Source organism: Amblyraja radiata, chromosome 5 (genome assembly GCF_010909765.2).
Source record: "Amblyraja radiata isolate CabotCenter1 chromosome 5, sAmbRad1.1.pri, whole genome shotgun sequence".
Lineage (NCBI taxonomy): Eukaryota > Metazoa > Chordata > Chondrichthyes > Rajiformes > Rajidae > Amblyraja > Amblyraja radiata.
In genome coordinates this window covers 115,402,401-115,420,763 of record NC_045960.1, presented here as the reverse complement: position 1 = coordinate 115,420,763, position 18,363 = coordinate 115,402,401, and positions in this window count along the sequence as shown.

The following is an 18,363-nucleotide window of genomic DNA, read 5'->3' as shown; positions in this document are numbered from 1 at the left end:
ATTTTCGTGTGCTGAATTTTCGTCTCTTTTCACTTGCTGAAATTTCGTCGCTTTTCGCGTCCTGAACTTTTGTCGCTTTTATGTCCTGCATTTTGGTCGCTTTCGGCTGTTTCAATTTTCGTCGCCTTTTGTGTGCTGAAATTTTGTTGCTTTTCACGTCCTGAAATATCATTGTATTTCACGTCCTGAATTTTTGTCATTTTCACATGCAGAATTTTCGTTGCTCTTCGCGTGCTAAATTTTCGTTGCTTTTCGCGCCTTGAAGGTTCGTCATTTTTCGCGTGCTGAAATGTCATCGCTTTTTGCGTGCTGAATTTTCATTGCATTTCGCATGCTGAATTTTCGTCGCTTTTCATGTGCTAAAAATTCATCGCATATCGTGACCTGAAAATTTGTCGCATTTTGTGTCCTGAAATATTGTCGAATTTTGTGTCCTGAAATGTTGTAGTTTTTTGTTACTTTTTGTGTGCTGAACTTTTGTTGCTTTTCGTGTCCTGAATTTTCATCACTTTTTGCATTCTGAAGGTTTGTTGCATTTCGTGTGCCGAATTCTCGTCGTTTTTACGTCCTGCAATTTCTTCGCTTTATGCATCCTGAAGGTTGGACGCTTTTCGCGTCCTGAATTTATGTCGCTTTTGGTGTTTTTAATTTTCGTCGCCTTTCGCGTCCTGAATTTTCTTCACCTTTCGCGTCCTGAAATTTCGTCGCTTTTCGTATGCTGAATTTTCATCGCTTTTTGTCTCCTGAAAGTGCGTCGCTTTTCGCGTCCTGAATTTACGTCGCTTTTTGTGTGCTGAATTGTTGTCACTTTTCGCATGCTGAATTTTCATCGCTTTACACGTGATGTATTTTCATCTCTTTTTGCGTGCTTCAGTTTCATTGCTTTATGCAAACTTACGCACAAGGTTCGTCACTTTTGACGTGTTGAATTTTCATCGCTTTTTCTCGTCATTAATTATCATCACTTTTTGATCCTGATGGTTCGTCGCTTTTCGTGTGCTGAATTTCCGTTGCTTTTCACATGTTAAATTTGCTTTTCCTGTGCTGAAATTTTGTCGTTTTTCGCGCGCTGAAGGTTTGTGACTTTCAGCGTGCTGAATTTTCATCGCTTTTCGCAGGCTGAATTTTCCTCACTTTTCACGTACTGAAATTTCGTTGATTTTCATCTTGAAATTTCGTCGCTTTATGCATCCTAAAGTTTCATCGGTTTTCTCATCGTGAATTTATTTCACTTTTCGTGTGCGGATTTTAGTCCCTTTTCATGAGCTGAATTTTCGTCGCTTTACACATGATGAATTTTCATCGCTTTTCGCATCCTGAAGTTTCTTCACTTTTCGCATGCTGACTTTTTGTCACTTTTGGCGTTCTGAATTGTTGTCACCTTTCGTGTGCTGACGTTTGGTCGCATTTCACGCCCTGAAATTTCGTTGCTTTTCGCGTCCTGAAATTATTTCCCTTTTTGTGTCCTGAATTATGTCGCTTTTTGCGTCATCAATTTGATTCCCTTTTCCCATCCTGGATTTTTGTTACCTTATGCGTCCAAAATTTTCCTCCATTTAACGTCCTAAATTTTCGTACTTTTTCGTATCCTGAATTTTCGTACCTGTCTGGATCATGAATTTTTGTCATTTTCTACGTCCTGAATTTTCGTCCCGTTTTGCGTCGTAAATGTTTGTCGCGTTACGCGTCCTGAATTTTTGTAGCTTTTCGCGTCCTGAATTTTGTCACTTTTCCTGTGCTGAATTTTTGTCGCTTTTCAAGTGCTGAAATTTCATCACTTTTCGCATTCTGAAATTTTGTCACTTTAGGCGTCCTGTAATTTCGTCGCTTTCTTCGTCCTGAATTTACGTCGCTTTTGGCGTTATGAAATTTCATTTATTTTTGCATGCTGAAATTTCGTCACTTTTTGCGTGCTGAATTTTCATCACTTTTCGCGTCCTGAGGTTCGTAGCATTTCGAGTGCTGAAATTTCATCGCTTTTAGCATGCTAAATTTTCGGCGCTTTTCAGGTGCTGAAATTTTGTTGCTTTTCACATCCTGAAATTTTGTTGCTTTATGCATCCTGAAATTTCGTCGATTTTTGCGTCCTGAATTTACGTCGCTTTTCATGTGCTGAAATTTCGCCGTTTTTCACGTCCTGAATTTACGTTGCTTTTCTCGTTCTGAATTTTCGTCTTTGGATTTTTGAATATTTGTCGCCTTTTGTGTCCTGAATTTTCATCACTTTTTGTGTGCTGAATTTTCGTCACTTTTCGCATGTTGACTTTTCGTCGCCTTTTGTGTGCTGAATTTTCGTCACTTTTCGCATGTTGACTTATCGTCGCCTTTTGTGTGCTGAAATTTCGGCACTTTTTGTGGGCTGAAATTTCGTCGGTTTTCACCTCCTGACATTTAGTTGCATTTCACATCCTGAAGTTTGTTGGTTTTCATGTTGTGATTTACGTCGCTTTATGCGTCCTCAATTTCCCTCCCTTTTCCCATCCTGAATTTTTGTCATTATTGGCGTCCAAAATTTTCGTACCATTTCGAATCCTGAATTTACGTACCTTTCTGCGTCCTGTATTTTGGTCCCGTTTTGCATCCTAAATTTTGTCACATCCTGAAATTTTATAGCTTTTCGCGTGCTGAATTTTCGCATACTTAAGGTTTGTCGCTTTTCGTGTGCTGAATTTTCGTCTCTTTTCACTTGCTGAATTTTCGTCACTTTTTCTGTACTGAAATGTTGTCGCCTATAGCATGCTGAAATTTCGTCGCTTTTCGTGTCCTGAAATTTTTTCCCTTTTTATGTCCCCTTTTTCCGTCGCTTTTTCCGTCATGAATTTTACTCCCTTTTTCCATCCTGGATTTTTGAAACCTTATGCGTCCAAAATTTTCGTCCATTTTAGCGTCGTGAATTTTCGTACCTTTTCGAATCCAGAATTTTCGTACCTGTCTGCATCCTGAATTTCCGTCATTTTCTGCGTCCTGAATTTTCGTCCCTTTTTGCGTCCTAAATGTTTGTCGCGTTTCGCGTCCTGAATTTATGTAGCTTTTAGCATCCTGAATTTTGTCACTTTTCGTGTGCTGAATTTCTGTCGCTTTTCACGTGCTGAAATTTTATCACTTTTTGCATTCTGAAATTTTGTCACTTTAGGCGTCCAGTAATTTCGTCGCTTTCCTCGTCCTGAAATTACGTCACTTTTGGCGTTATGAAATTTCATTTCTTTTTGCGTGCTGAATTTTCATCGCTTTTCGCGTCCTGAGGTTCGTCGCTTTTCGAGTGCTGAAATTTCATCACTTTTCCTGTCCTGCATTTTTGTTACTTGTCTTGTGCTTAAATGTCGTCACTTTTCTCGTTCTGAAATTCAGCCCCTTTTAGGCGTACTGTAATTTCGTCGCTTTTCTCGTCCTGAATTTACGTCGCTATTGGCTTTATGAGTTTCCGTCGCCTTTCGTATGCACAAGTTTCGTTGCTTTTCGCGTTCTGAAGGTTCTGCGCTTTTCGCGTGATATATTTTCATCGCTTTTCGCATGCTGAATTTTCATCACTTTTCGTGTGCTGAATTTTTGTTACTTTTCATGTGCGGAATTTTAATCGCTTTTTGCATGCTGAATTTTCTTCACTTTTCGCTTCCTGAATTTTCGTCACTTTTCGTGTTCATGTTCGCCACATTTTGCATGCTGAAGTTTCGTCGATTTTCGCGTCCTGAATTTACGTCACTTTTCATATGCTGGAATTTCGTCGTTTTTCATGTCCAGAATTTACGTCGCTTTTCTCGTTCTGAATTTTCGTCTTCGGATCTTTGAATTTTTGTCGCCTTTCGTGTCCTGAATTTTCATCACTTTTTGTGTGCTGAATGTTCGTCGCCTTTTGTGTGCTGAAATTTCGGCGCTTTTCATGTGCTGAAATTTCGGCGCTTTTCATGTGCTGAAATTTCGTCGGTTTTCACCTCCTGACATTTAGTTGCACAAAGTAAATCCAAAGGGTTTCTACAGCTATATTAATAGCAAAAGGAAAACGAGGGATAAAATTCAAGGGAATTGAAGAATGCAGTTGAACAGAGGGATCTGGGAATAACTGTGCAGAGTACCCTGAAGATGGAATCTCATGTAGATAGGGTGGTAAATAGAGCTTTTGGTTTGCTGGCCTTTATAAATCAGAGCATTGAGTATAGAAGTTGGGATGTAATGTTAAAATTGTACAAGGCATTGGTGAGGCCAATTATGGAGTATGGTGTACAATTTTGGTCGCCTAATTATAGGAAGGATGTCAACAAAATAGAGAGCGTACAGAGGAGATTTACTAGAATGTTGCCTGGGTTTCAACAACTAAGTTACAGAGAAAGGTTGAACAAGTTAGGTCTTTATTCTTTGGAGCGCAGAAGGTTAAGGGGGGACTTGATAGAGGTCTTTAAAATGATGAGAGGGATAGACAGAGTTGACGTGGATAAGCTTTTCCCACTGAGAGTAGGGAAGATTCAAACAAGAGGACATGACTTGAGAATTAAGGGACAGAAGTTTAGGGGTAACATGAGGGGGAACTTCTTTACTCAGAGAGTGGTAGCTGTGTGGAATGAGCTTCCAGTGAAGGTGGTGGAGCCTGGTTCGATTTTATCTTTTAAAAATAAATTGGATAGTTATATGGACGGGAAAGGAATGGAGGGTTATGGTCTGAGTGCAGGTAGATGGGACTAGGGGAGAATACGTGTACGGCACGGACTGGAAGGGCCGAGATGGCCTGTTTCCGTGCTGTAATTGTTATATGGTTATATGGTTATTTCACGTCCTGAAGTTTGTCGGTTTTCGCCTCCTGAATTACGTCGCTTTTTGCGTCCTCAATTTTCCTTCCTTTTCCCATCCTGAATTTTTGCAACTTTTGGCGTCCCAAATTTCCGTACCTTTTCGAATCCTCAATTTACGTACCTTTCTGCGTCATGAAATTTGGTCCCGTTTTGCATCCTAAATGATTGTCACATCTGAATTTTTGTAGCTTTTCGTCTGCTGAATTATCGCATCCTTAAGGTTTGTCGCTTTCCGTGTGCTGAATTTTAGTCTCTTTTCATGTCCTGAATTTTGGTCACTTTCGGCTGTTTGAATTTTCGTCGCCTTTCTTGTCCCGAATTTTCATTACTTTTTGTGTGCTGAATGTTCATTACTTTTTGCGTGCTGAATTTTTGTCATTTTCACATGCAGAATTTTCGTCGCTCTTCACGTGCTAAATTTCCATTGCTTTTCGCGTCTTGAAGTTTCGTCTCTTTTCGTGTGCTGAAATTTCATCGCTTTTTGCATGCTGAATTTTCATTGCATTTCACATGCTGAATTTTCGTCGGTTTTCATGTGCCGAAAATTTTGTGTCCTGAAATTTTGTCGCGTTTTCTGTCCTGAAATATTGTCGTCATTTGTTACTTTTTGTGTGCTGAACTTTTGTCGCTTTTCGCGTCCTGAAGGTTTGTCACTTTTCGTGTGCGGATTTTAGTCGCTTTTCATGAGCTGAATTTTCGTCGCTTTACACATGATGAATTTTCATCGCTTTTCGCATCCTGAAGTTTCTTCACTTTTCGCATGCTGACTTTTTGTCACTTTTTGCATGCTGAATTCTTGTCGCCTTTCATGTGCTGAAGTTTGGTTGCATTTCACGTCCTGAAATTTCGTCGCTTTCCGCGTCCTGAAATGTTTTCCCTTTTTGTATCCTGAATTATGTCGCTTTTTGCGTCATCAATTTTACTCACTTTTCCCATCCTGGATTTTTGAAACCTTATGCGTCCAAAATTTTCCTCCATTTTAGCGTCCTGAATTTTCGTACCTTTTCGAATCCTGAATTTTCGTACCTGTCTGCATCCTGAATTTTCGTCATTTTCTATGTCCTGAATTTTCGTCCCGTTTTGCGTCCTAAATGTTAGTCGCGTTTCGCGTCCTGAATTTTTGTAGCTTTTTGCGTCCTGAATTTTTGTCGCTTTTCCTGTGCTGAAATTTCATCACTTTTCGCATTCTGAAATTTTGTCACTTTAGGCGTCCTGTAATTTCGTCGCTTTCCTCATCCTGAATTTATGTCGCTTTTGGCGTTATGAAATTTCATTTCTTTTTGCATGCTGAAATTTCATCGCTTTTCTTGTGCTGAAATTTCGTCGCTTTTCCTGTCCTGCATTTTTGTTACTTGTCATGTGCTTAAATCTAGTCACTTTTCTCGTTCTGAAATTCAGCCGCCTTTCGTATGCACAAGTTTCGTTGCTTTTCGCGTCCTGAAGGTTTTGCGCTTTTCGTGTGTGGATTTTAGTCGCTTTTCGCATGCTGAATTTTCATCACTTTTCGTGTGCTGAATTTTTGTTACTTTTCATATGCGGAATTTTAATCACTTTTTGCATGCTGAATTTTCTTCACTTTTCACTTCCTGAATTTTCGTCACTTTTCATGTTCGTCACATTTTGCATGCTGAAGTTTTGTCGATTTCCGCGTCCTGAATTTACGTCGCTTTTTATGTGCTGGAATTTCGTCGTTTTTCATGTCCAGAATTTACGTCGCTTTTCTCGTTCTGAATTTTCGTCTTCGGATTTTTTAATTTTTGTCGCCTTTCGTGTCCTGAATTTTCATCACTTTTTGTGTGCTGAATTGCATTCACGGACCATAAGCCGCTAACCTTTGCGTTCGCCAAGGTATCAGACCCGTGGTCTGCCCGGCAGCAGAGGCAGTTGGCGTATGTGTCCGAGTACACCACCTCCATCCGGTTCATTGAGGGCAAATTTAACAGTGTGGTCGATGCCTTATCAAGACCTGCAGTCCACATGGTTCTCCAAGTCGGTGAGGGGATCAACTATTCCGCCCTGGCAGCCGCTCAGCTTGTCGACGAGGAGATGGCCACCTATCATACGGCGGTTTCGGGCCTGCAGTTGGAGGACGTTGTCTGTGGTCCTGTGCGATGTCTCCTCTGGAGTTCCGCGACCCATCGTCCCCATCGCCTTGCGGCGCAGGGTGTTTGAGGTGCTCCATGGACTTGCGTATCCCTCTATCAGGGCGACAACAGCCCTGGTAGCCTCCCGCTTTATGTGGCACGGGCTGTGAAAGGAGGTTGGACTGGGCGTGCACTTGCATCCCGTGCCAGACCTCCAAGGTGCAACGACACGTGCACGCGCCATTGCAGGAGTTCCCCATTCCTCAGAAGCGTTTCGACCACATTCACGTGGACATCGTGGGGCCGCTGCCATCGTCCCAAGGCATGACGTATCTATTCACCATTGTGGACCGCTTCACGCGGTGGCCTGAAGCCATTCCGCTACAGAATTCCGCAACAACCACCTGTGCTCGAGCATGTTGGCGCACTGGATCGCCCGGTTCGGTGTTCCACTGGACATAACTTCTGCGTCAGAGCTGTGGTCGGCCATGGCACGCCTCCTGGGTGTTCGTCTGCACCGCACGACGGCGTACCACCCGCAGTCGAACGGCCTAGTGGAGCGGTTTCACTGACAGCTTAAGTGTGCCCTGAGGGCGCGGCTCACTGACGCAGACTAGGTAGACGCTCTACCGTGGGTTTTGCTGGGGATACGCACCGCACCCAAGGAAGACTTGGCCTCCTCCTCTGCCGAGTTGGTGTATGGGTCTCCGTTAACGGTGCCTGGGGAGTTCATCCCGCCGGCACGTGGCCAGGTGGAGCAACCTTCGGACGTCTTCGGCAGACGGTGGGCAAGCTGGCGCCGGTGCTCACTTCTCGTTATGGGTCCTTCCGTCCGCACGTTCCCTCTGCTCTGGAGGGCTGCCAGTTTGTTTTTCTGCGCAGGGATGCACATCGGACACCTCTACTGCGGCCGTACGAAGGTCCCTTCTGGGTCTTGGAACATGGCTCGTCGACTTTCGTCCTGGACATGGGGGGTCGGCGTGAGACTGTTTCAGTTGCTCGGTTGAAGCCAGCACATATTGATATCGATCGGCCGGCGCTGGTAGCGCTGCCCCGTAAGCGAGGGCGGCCTCTCTCTAGGGTACCTCCTCCTCTGGCTACTTCGTCCCCCGCAATTGTTGATCAGTCGCCTGTTCCGTGGCCGAGCGTTGTGTGCACCCGGGCTGGCCGCCGTGTACGCCCTCCTGTCTGTTTCGTACCTCGGGTACCTGCGGGGGGGGGTCCTGTGGCGGTCCCTGGGGGGTAGGCCACTCCTTGGATCATCCCCCTCGCCGATTGAGGGACAGGGGCGTTGGTCTGCCACGGGGTTTCCTGACCACTCTCCCTAGGGGTTCTGACAAGGGTGTCGTGGTTTGTACTCTGACTGTTGGAATTAAAAAGCTTCTTTTGAATCCGCCTGGCGTCTGGTCTTTTCCTGACCTTGACCAGGCCACTACAATTGTGTATTATAGTGTTATACTGTGTTGCATTGTGTAATTAAGTGTTATAGCGTATTATAATGTGTGTTATATTGTATTATAGTTATAATATGTTATAGTTATAACAATATAACATACAATAATACACTATTACACTATAAAACAATATTACACACCTTCATGTAAAGTAACACACGACAATACACTATAACAACATAAGATGCTCTATAAATATACTCCGATAACACTATAATACTATGACAATGTGATACATTATAACACGCGATAATGCGCTATAACACGACCACAACACTATAACAAAATATAACACACGTTAACACATTATAATGTAACTCTATCCCGTGCTCCCGCTATCTCGATTTCCATCTCTATTTCTTCCTCCATCTCTATCGCGAGCTGCACCTCTATCTTTATCCAGCTCCATCTCTAGCTCCATCTCCATGTCCAGCTCCAACTCAAGCTCCAGCTCCAGATATATCTGCAGCTCCATCTCCATCTCCAGCTTGAGCTCCAGCTCCATCTCCCGCACCTCCAGGATCATCTCCGAGTCTACCTCCAACTTTATCTCTAGCTCCACTACCTTTTTCTACAGCTCCATTTCATTCCCTCTCCAGCTCCAGCACCAGCTCTATCTCCACTCCAACTGGAGATGGATATGGAGCTGGAGATGGAGCTGGAGATTGACCTAGAGATGGAAATAGAGATGGAGCTGGAGGTGGAACTGGAGAAAGAGCTGGAGATTGATTGGAGATAGAGCTGGTGATGGAACTTGTAGTGGAGGGAGATAGAGATGGAGCTGTCGAAGAAATTAGAGATGGAGCTAGAGATGGAGATGGAGCTAGACCTAGAAATGGACCTGGACGTGCGGGAGGGAGCTGGAGCTGGAGCTGGACATGGAGCGGGAGATGGACCTGGAGGTGGAGCTGGAGCTGGAGCTGGAGCTGGACATGGAGCGGAAGATGGATCTGGAGATGGAGCTGGAGCTAGAGCTAGAACTAGAGCTAGAGCTAGAACTAGATTTTGAGATGGGGATGGAGCTAGATCTGGAGATGGACCTGAAGGGAGCCTGAGATGTAGTTGGATATTGAGTGCTGGGGATGGAGATGGAGGTGGAGGTTGAACTGGAGATGGAGCTGGAGATGGCGTTTGAGCTGGAGCATAATATGGAGCTGGAGATGGAGCTAGAGATGGGGCTGGAGATGAAGCTAGGGCTGGAGCAGGAGATGGAGATGGAGATGGAGGTGGAGATGGAACGGGAGATGCAGCTCTATCTAGTACAGCTGAAAATGGAGCTGGAGATGGCGCTGGAGAGGGAGCAGGAGATGGATCTGTAGTTGAAGTTAGAGATGGAGCTGGAGATGAAGCTAGAGCTCGAGCAGGAGATGGAGATGGAGGTGGAGATGGAACTGGAGATGGAGCTTTATCTAGTACAGCTGAAGATGGACCTGGAGCTGGAGAAAGAGATGGAGATGGCGCTGGGGATGGACCTGGAGCTGGAGCTGGCGCTGGAGATAGAGGTGGACATGGAGCTCGAGCTGGAAATGGAGCTGGAAATGGCGCTGGATACGGGGCTGCAGCTGGAATTGGAGCTAGAGCTGGAGATGTAGCTGGAGATGGAGTTGAAGCTGAAGCTAGAGCTGGAGGGAGCTGGAGATAGAGATGGTGATGGAGATGGAGATTGGGCTAGAGTTGGAACTGCAGCTGGAGATGGAGCTGGAGATGGAACTAGAGCTAGAGCTGGAGCTAGAATTGGAGCTGGAGCTGTCCATTCTGAATCCTGTCAAACAATTCAATGCTAATCCCATGTTTATTAATCTTCAGCATCATTCTATCATGGGGGACTTTACCACGTGCCTTACTAAAATCACGGGAGACAATGCCACGTAAACGTCAACCCCTACTGCCTTTAGTCCCCTCATCTATTTTGTTCCAAATGGGAGTCAATTCTATCCCAAAGAATCCTTTCCAATTGTTTCCTACTGTTGTCATGTGACTCACAGTTCTATAATTCACTGAATTCTCTCTCTAAACAAATAAACCATTTAACTTCCATTCCCATACTGATCTGAAGAAGGGGTTCGGCCCGAAACGTTACCTATCTCCTTCGCTCCATAGATGCTGCTGCACCCACTGAGTTTCTCCAGCATTTTTATGTACTCATACTGATCTTTCTGTCCTTGGCCTCCTCCATTGCCAGTGAGACCACATGCAAACTGAAGAAATCTCACTTCATATTTCTCTTGGGTATCTGACAACTTCATGGTATGAACATTGAATTCTGGACTTTCAGGCAACAAATCCCTAAACAATCCACCCACCTTTTTACTGACATATTTCATTTTATTTCATTTTTTCACTTTCCCCTTGCTCCTCTCATCCCTGTAGTTATCTGACACCTCACCTATATCCTCTAACACCAGTTTCAGTTTCCTTCATTTATGCTTGTTTACCTTCTCCTTGTCTACCGTCTTGATTTTAATGTAAGTATAAGAAGCCTTGGAACTTTCTTTACTCCAAAACGCCACAGCCATTTTGTGGCCTATTTTCTCCCTTCTAATCGCCCGCTTGAGTTCTTTCCTCCTTGCTTTATATTCCTCAATGGCCATCATATTCTTGAACCTTGCATGTGTTTCCTTTCTATTTTTGACCACATTTACAAATGTATTTGGTTAGCTCAGGTTCCCTTACTTTGCCAGTCTTATCTCTCCTCCTTACTGTAACTTGCTGGTCTTGAGTTTGGATCAACTGTCCTTCAGACAATTCACAATCTCAGACTTGGAGTGACTTAATAACAACTGCTCTGAGTGTACCTTACCAAGCTCCTGCCTAATAATGGTGTCATTTGCCTTACTCAAATTAATGTCTTGTACAGTCCAGACCTATCCCTATTCAAACCAATCTTTAAACTTATGGAGTTGTATTCACTATCTCCAAAATACTCTTTCACTAAAACAGCAGTCACCAGGCCAGACTCATTTCCCAACACATGGTCCATTTTGGATTCCTTTCTCATGTTGCACTATTCACAACTGTTACAAAACATCCCATTGAATATACCATTAGTCACCCCCCAATACATCCATTTGTGTAATCTTTCAGTAATCGGTGTCCACATCTGTTCCTCTATTTCCTGCTCACTCTTGGGGGACCTCTCATAAAATTCCGTTCAATTGCTTGCACCTTTCTTATTTTCACATGTCTCTCTCTACCCATATCACCTCAATGGACAAACCATCCAGAGTCTCCACTCTGAGTGCCAACAAGATAGTTTCCCTGATTAATAGAGCAATTCCCCCATCTTTTTCCCATAGAAACACAGAACATTGAGCTGCTAGTCATGTCCCTGTCACAACCATATTTCCACAATGATCACAACATCATATTCCCCAACAGCGATCTGGGCTCAAAGTTCATCAACTTTGCCCACAGTACTCCTTGTATTGGAATGAACATACCTCCACTCATCAGTCTCACTATATAACTTCACCTCCCTCTGTCTGTCCTTCCTTTGAGACTTACTTATCTTCATCTCCACCTTCCCATCACCCCCCTGCCTCTCAAGTTTAGCCCTCTTGGTAACGCTAGTTCACCTCCCTGCAAACATATTGGTCCCCTCCATTACAGATACAAACTATCCCTCCTGTAGAGGTGACGTCTGCCCCAGAAGAGATGCCAATGGCCGAAAGATCTGAATCTGAATCTCTGCCCCCTGCACCAAGTCCTGAGCCATACATTCATCTGTCCTTTCTTCCTATTCCTACCTTCACTAACACATGGCACCGGGAGGAATCTGGAGATGACGAGCCCAGCGAGCCTTCATAAAGATCTGTGTGTGTTCTCTGGCCACAGGTGGGTTTGTGGATGGGTTGGAGGGTTGTTAATGTAGTGAGACTCATGTCAGTGGTAGGGAAACTATCAGACCTCATCCCTTTTCCTACCCATCCCATTGTGCCTTCTGGCTGTTCACCTTTGTCCTTGAGAATGACCCACAGCTGCTGGGAGACAACCTGGACCCTGGCACCAGGGAGGCAACACACCATCCTGTAGTCTGCTTTGCTGCCAGTGATTCACCAGTCTGACCCCCAAATATTCTGGCATTTGAATGGAATGGAATTGGTGGCTGGAGAAAGGGGTTGTGGTGGGATTTGGGATTCAAAGTGTTCAGTTGGGGGGGCAGGTCTGCTCATCCAGTCCTGGATGTCCCAGGTGTAGTCTAGGAATGTGGAGACTATGGAGGGGTCGAGGGAGGAGCTAGCGAGGTCGAGCCGGTGTCTACAGTCAACTTGTGGAAGCAACGGTGAAACATCAGCTGATGTCACCGAAGGGCAGTGTGAGGATGAGAAATAGGAGGAGTCCATGGTATATTGTCGGAGGGTGCTCGAGGGAACTGAGCTGGAGTGTGAAGTGAAGACATTGCGGGTAGTTCTCGGGCTGCGACTGGATCGATAAGTCAAGGGCAGTTCCACCCACCTGGACTGTGGTGAGGAGATGTTGGGGTGGGTGGTGTGGACAACCGTGTCACACTACTCACCGGGGGCCATTTCTGACTTTGAAAAGGACCATGTTGGTGCAGGGGAAGGGGAGGGAGGGAGCTAATGGGAGAGGCTCAGAAATGGAGCTCCAACAAGGATGGGGTGGATTTGTGGGATGTGGAGAGGAAAGCGAGATTGACAATAGGGTGCGGGTTTACACGGACAATGATAATTAATGCAAGGTGTTTGTGACTGGTGAAGAGAAAGCACTTAATCTGTGTGGAAACAGGTCGAAGCAGGAAAACAAAGAAACCCATCATCAAACCAGCTGGCAAACTGTTGCAGAAAAACCTGGGCCTCATTTTGTGGATTCCCTGTGGGAAATAACAGAGAATTTTAGACTGAGCCAGTTTGAGACACATATCATCATTGCATTTGGAGTCTACGTTGATAGCTCATGGAAGGTGGCAGCACAGGTAGTTAGGGTAGTGAAGAAGGCGTATGGTATGTTTGCCTTCAATGTTAAGGCCATTGAATGTAAGAATGAGGAAGTGTCTCTTTCTAAGAACAGTCAGCCATGGCTCAGTAAAACTATAAAGGATAGTATTCGGCTGAAGGCAAGGGCATATAAGGTAGCCAGAGATAGTGGGAGGGCAGAGGATTGGGAAGCATTTAAAGGTCAGCAAAAAATAACCAAGAGATTAATTAAGACGGGGAAAATAGACTATGAAAGGAATTTAGCGAACAACATAAAAACTAATAGTAAGAGTTTTTATAGCTATATAAAAAGAAAAAGGGTGGCTAAGGTGAACGTTGGTCCATTGGAGGGTGAGACTGGAGAGTTGTTGGTGGGGAACATGGAAATGGCAAAGGCATTAAACGAGTATTTTGTATCAGTCTTCACCATAGAAGACACAAAAAATATTCCAACGCTGGATAAACAGGGGGCGGTAGGAATGGAGGAGCTAAATACTATTAAGATCACCAAGGAGGTGGTATTAGGGAAATTAATGAGACTGAAGGAGGATAAATCCCCTGGGCCTGATGGATTACATCCAAGGGTCTTGAGGGAGATAGCGGTGGGGATTGTGGATGCATTGGTGATAATTTTCCAAAACTCCCTGGAGGCAGGAACGGTCCCAGTGGATTGGAAAATGGCCAATGTAACACCTATATTTTAAAAAGGAAGTAAACAGAAGGGGGGTAACTATAGACCGGTTAGTCTAACATCGGTGGTGGGTAAAATGTTAGAGACAATTATTAAAGAAACACTAACGGGGCACTTGGATAAACATGACTTCATCGGACAGAACCAGCATGGTTTTGTGAAGGGGAAGTCCTGTTTAACGAATCTGCTCGAATTCTTTGAGGAAGTAACAACCCGGGTGGATAAAGGGGAACCGGTGGATGTGGTATACTTGGACTTCCAAAAGGCTTTTGACAAGGTGCCACATAAGAGACTATTGCTAAAAATAAAAAATTATGGGATTGGGGGTAATATATTAGCATGGGTAGAGGATTGGCTAACAAATAGGAAGCAGAGAGTGGGGATAAATGGTTCATACTCGGGATGGCAACCGGTAACTAGCGGGGTTCCGCAAGGGTCGGTGCTGGGACCCCAGTTGTTCACAATTTATATAAATGATTTGGAGGAGGGAACCAAGTGTAATATATCAAAATTTGCGGACGATACAAAAATGGGAGGAAAAGTAGGGGATGAGGAGGATAGGAAGAGTCTGCAAAAGGATATAGATAAGCTAGGTGAGTGGGCAACAACTTGGCAGATGAAATTTGATACTAATAAATGTGAAGTCATTCACTTTGGGAAAAAAAATGATAGGGCAAGTTATTTTCTAAATGAGGAGGAGCTGCGTTGTAATGCAACGCAAAGGGATCTAGGGGTATTAGTACATGAATCACTAAAAGTTAGTATGCAGGTGCAGCAAGCAATCAGGAAGGCCAATGGAGTTTTGGCCTTTATTGCTAGGGGGATTGAGTATAAAAACACGGAGGTCTTGCTGCAGCTGTACACAGTATTAGTGAGACCACATTTGGAATACTGTGTACAGTTCTGGGGTCCATACTTAAGAAAGGATGTACTAGCCCTGGAGGCAGTGCAGCGAAGGTTTACAAGATTAATTCCTGCAATGAGGGGATTGACATATGAGGAAAGGTTAAGTAGGCTGGAACTCTACTCTTTGGAGTTTAGAAGAATGAGAGGCGATCTCATTGAAACATATAAGATCGTGAGGGGCCTTGATCGGGTGGATGCACCGAGGATGTTCCCAATGATCGGGGAAACTAGAACTAGGGGACATAGTCGCAGAATAAGGGGGGGCTCTTTTAAAACTGAGATGAGGAAGAACTTCTTCACCCAGAGGGTGGTTAATTTATGGAATTCACTGCCCCAGGGAGCAGTGGAAGCAGAAACGTTACATATATTTAAGTCTAAAATAGATGGTGTTTTAGCTGCCAAGGGGATAAGGGGCTACGGGGAGAGGGCAGGGATATGGACCTAGGCATGGTTAGTATAGTAAGACCTGAGTGATCTCCTGGACAAGTGTCGATCGCCTGGATTGGGGTCGGAGAGGAATTTCCCGGATTTTTTTCCCGAATTGGACCTGGGTTTTAATCCGTTTTTTTGCCTCCCCCAGGAGATCACGCGGTTCTTGGGGTGGAGAGGGGTGATAGCGGTATAAAGGGGAGGGTAGTGTCTTGTGTTCTGTGTCTTGTGTCTACTGTTTGTGGGTAAGTGTGTCTGTTTAGTGTTCAGCCATGAGCGAATGGCGGTGCGGGCTTGACGGACCTGGTGGTCTACTCTCGCACCTACTTTCTATGTTTCTATGTTTCTATTTTTTGTTTGTAACGATAAAACTTCAATTGCAATACTTCTGTTCTGATGCTGCTCACTGTAGGTCAAAGGCTGGATTATAAGGACAGGAACATTGTCCCATCTCCCACACACTGTTACTGTGCTGAGGAATGAAGCAACGATATGTCAAAGTGTGGTCCATCAGGGAATGTTGCCAACTGACTGACCCACTCCAGACTGCAGGAAAACATGCTGAGGGTCGCACTGAAGCTTGGTGCAACCAAAATACAAACTCTGTGGGGGAGTACCACAGTCTAGGGACCTTCTCCTGCTGGACATTGGGGAATGAGTCTGGTGGGAATACCCCTCATACAAGGGAAGGGATATCGCCACAGGGGGCACATGAGTGTTAATGTTGTAAAGATAAATGCTAATGCTATTGAGTATGACACTATTGAATGTAGAGACACTGAAAGTGGCTGAAGATGTTTTTATGTTGTTTTAGATTTGTATAAAACAAGGAACTGCAGATTCTGGTTTACCGAGGAAAGACACAAAATAATGGAGCAACTCAGCAGGTCAGGCAGGATCCCTGGAGAACGGCGAGGTGATGGTTTGGGTCAGGAATGTTTTGTTCAAAAAAAGTTTTGTAAATTGTTTTTATTCTGCCTAAAGTTTATTTTAAAATGTAAAGGAAATGTGAGTTTAGAAGGGCACATGGTGTAATTATTGTGTTTTCCAAGCTCATTCAGTAGATTATGTAGACCTGACAGATCCCAAGAACAATGAGGGATTCTGTGTTTCCCCATATCACATTCAAGACCTGAAGCAAAATTCAGAGCAATGGTTAAGGCTGCATTAAGAGATTTTATGCAATTCAACCACAATGATTAGTCTATTTTGAGCTCTGGGCTGTTTTACTTCCTGATTTCTTCTCAACTAAGGGGAGTAGGAGGCAACAGTGGCTGACAAGAGACGTTAGGGATAGAATAAAACTAAAAGAAAAGATGTATAACACAGCAAAGAGTAGCCGGAAGCCAGAGGATTGGGAAACTTTCATAGGACAACAGAAGGAAACAAAACGGGCAATAGGGGCTGAAAAGATGAAGTACGAAGGGAAGCTGGCCAGGAATATAAAGAAGGACAGTAAAAGCTTCTTTAGATATGTTAAGGGAAAAAGAGTAGCAAAGTCAAACGTGGGTCCCTTGAAGGCAGACATGGGTGAAATTATTATGGGCAACAAGGAAATGGCAGAAGAGTTGAACAGGTACTTCGGATCTGTCTTCACTAAGGAATACACAAACAATCTCCCAGATGTACTGGAGGACAGAGGATCTAAGGGGGTAGAGGAACTGAAAGAAAATTTCATTAGGCGAGAAATAGTATTGGGTAGGCTAATGGGACTGAAGGATGATAAATCCCCTGGGCCTGATGGTCTGCATCCCAGGGTCCTCAGGGAGGTGGCTCTAGAAATAGTGGACACATTGGTGATCATTTTCCAATGTTCAATAGATTCAGGATCAGTTCCTGTGGATTGGAGGATAGCTGATGTTATCCCACTTTTCAAGAAAAGAGCGAGAGAAAAAACGGGGAATTTTACTTCGGAGTCACGTGAGTGACTACGTGAAGAGCCCATCCAGCACGCATGCGCGTCATTGCGTTCACGCAGTGCAAACGCGACGCAGCGGGAGTACAGGCGCTCCCGTTACAAGCCTGAAGGAACGGACTTACCTTCAGATTAAAATCACGACTTTGCTCTTATTTGTTGCTCCAGGGGGAGCAAAGCAGCAGAGGGAAGTGGCCCCCGTCCGACTCCCGGGAAGGAGCCGTCAGTGGAGGGGGGAGAGGCGGAACGGGACCGCACACGCTGCGGTCCACAGACACGGGTGCTGCGCTGATGCCCAGTCTGCTAAACAGCTGTCTGACCAACAGCAGTGGACTGGAGGGAAATTTAAACAAATGGCCGGTACCCCTGCAGACTCCCGACAAGGAGACTCGCCGCCCAAGAACCGCTGAAATGCCTCCCGAAAACGTCAGACAGCCTCTACAAGCAAGGTCAGAACCAACCTCGGGCTGGAGACAGACACGGAAGATGGAATTGGCACTTCAAACAAGAACAAGTAAGTGTCTGTTCTCCAAGCCTGAGGAAGGTCATGGAGCCAAAAACTCCAGCGAGACTTGCCTCAGGAGTCCGCCAAGGGAGCATAACACTCCCACTCCCACTCCAGTGCCCATGGCACTGGCCATCTCCCTTGTCGAAGGATCGATGGCGACCAGGGGCTGAGCTGGTCAAGAAGAGGGGTCACTGGCTGAAGAATATCGGGAGTATGCTTGAGGTACAGGATCAGAAGGAGCTGCTGGGTGTGGCCGCTATGTGGCTCCACCACTAGCGAGATGGCTTTCAGTCTCAACTGACGGCCAGCTTACTACCTGTTCTTTTCAAAAAACCTCTCCAAGACAGGTAGTCATGAGGCGTTGGATTTCATCACGCCTCCACTAAATTGCATTTACTCAAAGTGCCCACCGTTATTGGGGGTACATTGAGCATTGCTTTTAAAACCCAAATATCTTAAATTGCAGTTGACATCCCTGACGTCGGCTATCATTTTTGCATGCTCATTCCAGAGGGGCAGTGTAGTATGGCAAAACACCTGACCTTACTGTTCACAGTATGCTCCGCAAATTCTCAGGAAGTTATAAAACCTGCCCTCAACTTTAAAAATTTACAGGACTGTGAGAACGCCGACCTCACAACCACAGATCCTACTATCTGGC